At 31.4% G+C, this 9161-nt stretch overlaps 1 protein-coding gene and 1 long non-coding RNA gene across 3 annotated transcripts in view; one reads left to right on the top strand and one right to left on the bottom strand.

The window, feature by feature from the left end:
* The window catches only part of LOC143203449 (uncharacterized), a 219971-nt gene that overhangs the window by 166777 nt on the left and 44033 nt on the right, over positions 1-9161 (top strand). The gene's annotated exons all lie outside the window — the stretch shown is intronic.
* Positions 2772-8587, bottom strand: LOC143196909 (uncharacterized). Of its 2 annotated transcripts, none has more exons than XR_013005878.1 (5): positions 8057-8587; positions 7941-7994; positions 7574-7877; positions 3501-3671; positions 2772-3425 (listed from the first exon to the last, which is right to left on the bottom strand). It is a non-coding gene; the product is annotated as an uncharacterized LOC143196909 (long non-coding RNA). The 2 variants fall into 2 exon arrangements; XR_013005877.1 differs by having other exon boundaries at positions 3487-3671; positions 8057-8584.

The following is a 9161-nucleotide window of genomic DNA, read 5'->3' as shown; positions in this document are numbered from 1 at the left end:
TAAACTTAATGCAAATGAACCCAATTGTGATTACACCAAATGAAATGATTATTTCTTTACCGCCTTAAATGATATCCAAAAGTCCCTAATAACAAATTTCATAATTAGTCCGATAATTTATTTGATAACATTGCTATGTTGGTATATATTCAGGTCAGTAAACTAACATCTCCCTATTCTGTATTTTATACTAGATTTTTAAATTAAAAATATATTATTAGGAAATTCTAAATATACATAACAACTGCTATAAATTTAATATTAATTTCGCGTTATCTAAAATTATTTTTCTAAACATTAATTAGTTGTTTAAAATAACAATCCCAGAACACTATCAGGGCGGACCTACATTATATATTTAGACAGGCTAATTAGCGTAAATAATCAGAAGAAGAATCTAAAACATTTCCCATGCGATGATTTAGGGTGGGAAAGGTAAATCTTGTCCGATAAAACAACCAATTTATCTTTGTTAGAGGTGATGTTTTCGGGGAATGGTTCCGTTCAAAAATACCTTTATTTGGCTAACAATTCAAGAAGATCGCGATATTAAAACAAGTCAGGATAAAAGATATTTTATCTTTTTGGGCGGTATTTTTGCCAGTTCTAATTTTTGATCGCGGATAAGGACGACCTTTCATAAATCATTTTTTATGCAAGAATGACCTCATATAAGATTGATTCTCACAACACCAAAATAATAGTTATTATGATCCATATATTAAAAATAATTATACGAGAGAGGCAGTCTGTCATCTTCAAGTCTTGCTCTCTCTTGCTCTAGTTCTCATTACACGAGCTGAATTGAATAATTTATAATTACACCCGCATACATCGTTTTCCATACGGAGTGATAGATCATTATCAACGATTCCAACTCTTGTTTGAACACACTTGCAATGATATTATTGCGATGCATTGATTGGCAAACACTAGTGGCAAGTTTTAATACAATCCCAGTGTGGATTGCATATCTGTGGATATGGATGCATAAATATGATGAACAGATCCGGTCCACTATATACACGCACAAAATTTATGGCATCTTTAATACATTCTTGCATATGATGTATAGGATCAGTGTATGATGACGGAAAAATATATGCGATAACGTTCTTACCAATATCAGTTGTTCCGTCTACGCTACTGATGACAACATAACGCAAATGTATGTTGTTCTTGATTCATAATAGTTCATTTTCAATTAACGCTCACTTAACAAATATCAGCAGTGTATTGATCAAATAGCTGACGTCATCGGATAATACTGAATCTTGATTTGTATGGATCATCGAGTTCATCGCGCTATCTTTCTTGTTAGTTTCTATACCTAAAGGATAAAATTATTGAACCTGTCACTAGATTTCTTTATTTAATATTTAATTCATATCCATCTTCCCTTTTCATTTTAATCTAAACTTTTCATGGTAAGAACTATGATTGTCTTGGAACATCGGAAGCGTATTATCTCTCCGCTGTGTGTATATCTCGTCAATTAAGTAAAACGCCACATATAAAAATTTTATCTTCACCAACAGTTGGTACATTGTATCTTCCTAAGTGCTCTCTGTACAATATTTTGTGGTTATGCCTCCAACTCATCTTTTTGCTACACGTGGTTGCATAGCGTGCGATAATTTTTGCTTCTCGCCACCCGTAAAATTTTTGGTTTTCAAAAATGTTGAATCGGTATCAGGCATCGAAAACACTGAACCAATTTGATGGTACACTTGGCCCTTAAACCTGATGTTGATTCAAGGTCCATCCTCACTCTGAACGATTTTTATTGTTTTGAATTATATCATTTAGAAGCAAGACTAGAATATACGAGGTTTATTCAAAAACTATTTCGATTGAGATAGGTCTCCAGCTAAAATTATTTTCAATGGTTCTGGTGGCATAGTTAATAATGGAAGTGAAATGTTTCCTCATAAGCAGCAAAACCTGGCTGCTCCACCATTGTACTTAAATGCATGACAATTAACACACACTGTGCTAGGCAGTATAATTTTTAAACGATTTTAAACGATCTCATGAAATGGATAAGTCGGCAATTACCTGCGGGGCTGGATGATTATAAAACAGTGAACACCTGAATTCATGACATCAAAACGTCACAATGTTAGCACATCAGCTCTAAGTTTTAGTTCTAGTTTTGGCTTTGAAACACAACAAAATTATAATCTAAATAAAATAATTTGAAAAATACTGTTATCAAATATAATTTATTTTAATATGATAATTCATCTAATGCAAATATTATCGAAGAATTTAAAACTACAATTAATTATACATTTATAATAACTTGTAGGATAAGGTTGTGTTTCATTATATTTATATTGAGTTTTTCTATACCACCGATGAGTTAGATTTCTAGGTGGGTCATTTTTATAACATTATTCCTTGGAATCCTAATCCACCTAATTAACAATTGTATATCTGAGTAATGTATTGTACTTTCATTAAAGAGCATATTTATGTTTTACGCTTAGTTCTTGTTTCCTTCGGTACAGTGTTTCTTTCTAAAGTAATTTTAGTGTCACTGTATTTCTCCTTAATGTATTCTGTTACTACCAGTCTATATCTTTCTTGATAAAACTAGATTTAATCAGTACATTCTCCCTAATTTATTTTCCGTATCTGCAAACAGTTAGTATTCTAGCTCAGTATTTTAGCCTAGTGCTCATGTATATGCTTAATATTTACACACATATCAGATATATATAAATGTAGTATATTAATACAATATTAATTAAATAGCCACCTTCAGTTGCTTCCACACTCATCACCCTGTCTTGAAAATTATCAGAATTGAACCATAACCTCACATTCAGAAAGTTTAAATCCAGTGAATAACTAAGCTGTTAATCTATCTAACATTTGCTCATAATTCCATCATTTGTCTATTTCTTCTTCGATGTGTCTGATCAAGTTTATCCAAACCGAAGGTGTTATTAACCATTCCTTCTTCCAAAATGAAAAACAATATACCTGTAATGAATTATTAATGAATGATATGATAAATAAAACCTAAACAATTCCTTAAAATTTTTATTTTTCTTCAATTATTCAAACATTTGTCTTCCTCCGTAAACGGCTATTGGGTACACTAGTCCCATTTTGAAACTACCATGTCTTTAAATACAAAAATTTAAATAATTAGTCTTCCTTGATTCTATTATATGCTTTTAGACATTTTATCCTTTTAAAAGCATTGTCGGACCGTTAAATTAAACCTCTTCGATATTTTTCAAACTAACAGTTTCCTCTAAAATAATTGTATTCAATTATGTTTATATTGAAAAACTATCTCTGATAGAGCCAACATCAAGCTGATCGGTGAGTCCAACATTATAATTGTAACTTTTTGAGATAATTCAGTAACCCATTCAGCGCCCATAATAGTTCAGTGCAGCTGCAAAACGCTAAAAAAATATATTCAAAAGAAATTGCAACAAATTAATATTTAACGCTAAAAATGGTTACCTAACGAATTTTACTGGCAAGAGGGGGCCTCCATTATGTCGTTCCTGTTTGAAGTAGCTGATTTGATACTCAATCTGACTTTTGATAACTGGACGATTTTTGCAGGTTGGTTCGGTTACATGTTTGAGCTTATCAGACAGCATTATGTCTCTTTTTAAGTAGAATAAAATGAGCAGTAGCAATACCTTAAAATATATTGATATATTGATGACGTGAGCTCACGTTATGTTGAATAAACTATAACTTGATATGTCGAAGACAGTAGATTACTCGTCGCACATCTTAATATTAAAAATTATCTTATCTCTAATTATTTTCCGAAACATCAGCTCGCCAAATATTGCAGCGGCTTCAAGTTTTCAGCAAATATGATAGTAAATAGTATTAAAGAAACGACTATTAGAAAATAAATTAATGGAAGAGTCTTTCAAGATCAGTTCAGGAAGTCAGTGCATGCTAAATAAATTTAGAAAATGCATGGCTTCTTGAACAGTGAGTAGCTATTTCACACACCGGATAACTTTAATACAAGTATGCAAATATAAATACAAATGCTGTATACAAATACAAACGGGAATTTTATAAATGTTGTGAACTTAAAATCGATCTACGAATAAATTATACAACAAAGCAATTTTATTTATGTAGCTATTACAATGGATGCCGGAACAACTAGTAGCAGCATAAATCAACATTTCCGAAAAGTGGTATTTTGTTAGTTCATAAATTGACATCTTCAGAGTTGAGAATATATATGCTGTTTACTCTAAATAAACAGATAGTTTTTAAGAAACTTTGATATGAATGTGTGATTTTATTATTGATTACTTGATTACGTGTCTGATATTCTTGCTAACGTTATGTAAATCGTGTCAAAACAATATAATTTGTTCTACATAACATACAATATGGCTCATTACTTTATTAAAACTTGGATAACGGTAACTTGGATTAAGACATGGATACATTCAATATATCATTGTCATATCTCTCTAACAATTTTTTATATCGCAAAGTCACTAGTATGTCTTTCTGATATATCTAATCTTTTGCCTGAAAAATATTTCTTTAAAAACTTGGTAAGAAACTTTTCATAAACCTGAGATATCGACATTTGTGGAGCACTTTTTTTGTCAAAACTTATAGAAAATTAAGATAGGGATTCGATTTTATTATGGTTTTTATTTATATTCTAGATAAGTATGTTCGAAGAAGGTATGCAATAAATACACCTTATTCTTAAATTTATTCATGAAACTTTATACACAAAATAACGAAATAGTAGCAAGTTAATAGAGTTAAAATATATGTAAGACAAATAATGTTTCTATGTAAATTTATATTACTATAGTCTATCCAAAATAGCAGTGGACTCACCTCAACGAAATTTATAACGTCAAAACGTCCCAATATTGCCCAATTTAGCTAGCTTTTATTTAATTTTGGCTTTAATATATAACATCATTTAAATGTAAATAAAATAAAGAAACAAAAATTTTATAAAATATCATTCATTTTAGCATTATTGTACATATAATGCATATATTACTGTTTGTTTTAAACTACATTTAATTATACAGAAACTACAGTTTGTATTTTATGTTGGAGTTGTTTTGTTTTATTTATATTAAACTCTTACCTAAATCACTTGGCATTCCCTGGCGGCTTAATCTATCTAATTAAAAATTATATATTCTAGTAATGCATTTTATTTTCATTAAAGATCATAGTTACCTTTTTACATCTAGTTCTTGTTTCCTTCAATGCCGTGTTTCATTATCAAGTCATTTTGATATTACTACTATTTCTATAAAGCGGTTAGCATTTACTCCCTACTCATACATTCAACCTAAATCTTACGTACCATTTTACACAATTACACATGTACCCATGTACATAAATCGTTCACACTTTCTAACACAACTTCCTACAGTTATCATATATTAACATAATTATATATGTTATTATGTTATTTGTAATTGTTTTACAGATATGGGAAATGCATTAGCGAATGCGGTACTTAAATCTAATTCTATCCAGAATGATATATACAGATAATAACATAACAAACTAAGTAGAAATACGATTATATCAAAATTATTTTACAAGGAATCATTGTACCGAAGGAAGCTAAGACTAAGCGTAAAAAGTAAAATATGCGCCCTAATGAAAGTAAAAAAATTAAAATAAATTAGATTTGATAACAGTATATTTATTTTATTATATTATTTAAATTAGAAGTTTGTTGTAAGTCAATGCTAAAATGAACTAAAACTCAGAGTTGATGCGTGAACATTGCCATGTCTTGACATCATCAATTCAGCTGACGTGTTTATTATTTTATTGAACGGACTATAGATAGAGTCGCAGACTAAAATAGTTTGGAGCTGTCTGTCAAATGAAGGGTGATAATGAATTATATAGCAAAATCTACCTTTTATGTGACACACATAGGGAACAGTACCGAAAAAGTTATGAAACAAGATCCTTAAAAACAATTCGAGTAACAGGAGGCTGGATATTGCGGTGGCAATAAACATTCCGAGTATTTGATTGCAACAATTTTTTTAAATATATTAGGCGTTCAAAATAATTTCCGCTGTGCAACAAAAGAAAATCACTAATAATTTATACTCGAGTTTTATTAATGTGTAAAGAATAGCTACTTTTTTCTGTTAATCTTCTTTCTATAGGCCTTTGATAATTTCCAAGGGTTTAAAATTGATGGTGTCACTGTGTATTGAATCGCATCGGGTACATTTGTATCAAACTTCATGTTGCTAGCTTCATTGACAGGCTTCACTTTTCAGTATGTGCCATCTCGTTGAACCCCGAATATACATTTTTCAGTGCGTTTTGAGAAAATGTTTGAATTTATACCGCGTAAATCTCATTTGCAGATAGTTTTACATATTTACTTCAATTTAAAGAAAAAGGTAGCCGATGGTTATTGAATACTGTGCGAAGCTTACGGCGACCTTGCTTCCTCAAATTCAACATATGAATACTAGTTTTAACATTCTAAAAGTTCCGATTTTGACACCAAAGATAAAGTTCTAGACAGTCAAAAAGTTTAAAGACGAAGATTTGAAGACATTACTAGATGAAACCGCGAGTACTGCACACACACGAGCAGCATATTGCACAACAGGTGAAAATATACTTGGAAAAATTTAAGTGGGAAGTGATACCCCACCACCTGTTGTTATGACTGACTACTTGTACCTACACATACGCCAATATTTATTCTATTTAATTTGAGGAAATCTAAAGATGATGGGCATCACTTGATAGCAGAAGAACACAGTAAGATAGCTATAAATGAGATATGCTTTCGTTATTTTTTAACACACTGATACCGTTCGTTACTATACAAAATACGAAATGAAGCGTCAAACTAAGTAAAAACATATAGTAGAAAATCCGTTTAGATTGTAATTTAGTTTAGTTAATGTTGCCTTTTAATTGATCATTGAAGAGATCTCTATTCCATTGTCCATTTTCTACACATGTACTCGACCAAATTATTTCGAGTTATCGACAACATTCGACTATGAAAATAGCAATTATATGTACATTATTATTACGTAAACATTATTGCAAAGTTAGTTTATGCTGAGCAGCAAATGCATTTTTATGCATTCACCTGAACGTGAACCAAGGATACTATCGTAGGATACCTGTTCTTTAAAATAATTCTTAGGCAATAAGGCCAGTAAAATATAGCACAATGTGGCATTCTGCTCAATCCATTAAATGGTTTCGTGTTTTTGATAACATTCGTCTGTCAAATTAAGATTTTTGCACAGGTATTTAAGCAATAAAGCCATAAATATATATCAAACAGTCGGGCATTCTGCTCAAGCCATTAAGTGATTTCGTGCTTTTGACAACATTCGTCTGTCAAATTAAGGGATTACTGCAATGGTACATAATCAATAATTCCGTAAATATATAGCAAACCACAAATATTTTGTGTAATATGCGCTACAATGACTCAAAATATATAAACAAACAAGGTTTTTTAAAAAAAGCTTATGAAATGTACAGAATTCGTTTTTTTTAATATATTAACAGACTAACTTACTCCTTAAAATAATATATTATGATGTCAGTAACTGAGTGAGTATCATGGTGTCACAAGTATGAAAAATTCTTGATTATATACTTCATGGCTGACATGTTTGTTCAATATATTGCGTTCCCATTTGCGATTGTTCTTTATTCTCTGATTGTCCTTCATTCGAATTGCAACTATTCTCTTTAGGGGAAGACAAATTTTATTCGGCCAACAGATTTTTTCGCGCTCGCTCTAGGCGTCTTTCCCCTAACCGGCATCTGGGAAAACGCCTGGATTCACCGTCTTCCGCCGAACAAATGTTCGGCGTCTCCTGCTAATAAAATGAATATTATAGATAGTGAATAGCAATTCATAATTATCTTGATATACTTACACTGTTAGCCCGAATTTTTACCGCCTCAATAAAACGTTTCTGAACAACATGTTTCTATAAATAAGAATTATACAATCAATTAATAATTTACATTAATTATTATTAATCTTATTTACCTTTTTTATAGTTGCTTTTTTCTTCTTCCTTACTGTGACATCTAATGGTTCTATTTATGAAATTAAATGTTTTTTATAACATATTCTTTATTTAACAGTCGGCATAACAATTTCTGTGTTACGTAATATAGAATTTATACGCGATTTCAAGCACAAATTTGAATAAATACCGAACTTCTGAATTACTTTAATTACTAAACTGAGTTCAACCCTTGGAAGTATGGATGTCCACTGAAAAAGAATATATATTTTTAATTTCTATAGTCAGTTGCCCCTATATATTCCCCTATATATAAACCGTTATTTAACGGAAACTTTTCGCGCTTTCGCTGGTGTAGCAAGATCTAGGAATGATCGTCTGGTCGGTCGGAATGTGTGGCTGTCGATGCGATTGTTTGTCCGAACACTTACTACTATTTGTGGAAGGAATTTGCACGAGAACTAAAAACACTGGTTGAAGAAATACTTGTTTATTTCGATTTGATACAAGTGGTCGACGGGAGAATGGACAGGATATTAGGTTAGTTAGAGGACGTACGGTAGCGCTGTGGAAGTGGTACTGTTACAAGGGGCTAGAGAAAAGAAAAGAAAAGAGAGCGAGCGTCGTCGTGGTGGTCGTTTATAGTCGGGAACTACATGGTACCAATCCACCTGCGTTGACAATCTTTGAACTTGCTTTAGATGAATGCGTGGTGGCATCGATATATATATATATATATATATATATATATATATATATATATATATATATATATATATATATAGCCAAATTGGTCCAACCGTTTTCGAGTTTTAGCGAGACAAACGAATTAACGCACATCTATTTAGAAACAAATTTTATTTTGTTCCCTAGGTGCCTTAGGCTTAAACCGCAGATGTTTTTATTCCGAGACGGTTGTATTAAAGTACTAGCATCCCTGCACCAAAGTTCTCATTATTCATCATGCTAATGGAGATTTATTTAAACAGTCCGCTGCTTAGTTCGGGCTTTGTAATCCTCCCGAGCTGACGATGACACCGGATTAAAATGTTTTGTATTCATTAGGATGTTCCCCGTCATTTCTTGCGACGCGCTTGAGCATAACGTTTAGCAACTTTGGTAAGT

Source organism: Rhynchophorus ferrugineus, unplaced genomic scaffold, assembly GCF_030347505.1.
Source record: "Rhynchophorus ferrugineus isolate W39M unplaced genomic scaffold, kcgeb_rfMv2 rfM1, whole genome shotgun sequence".
NCBI classification, from domain to species: domain Eukaryota; kingdom Metazoa; phylum Arthropoda; class Insecta; order Coleoptera; family Curculionidae; genus Rhynchophorus; species Rhynchophorus ferrugineus.
Note: the sequence above shows the minus strand (reverse complement) of the source record. Positions and strands in the feature narration are given on the sequence as shown.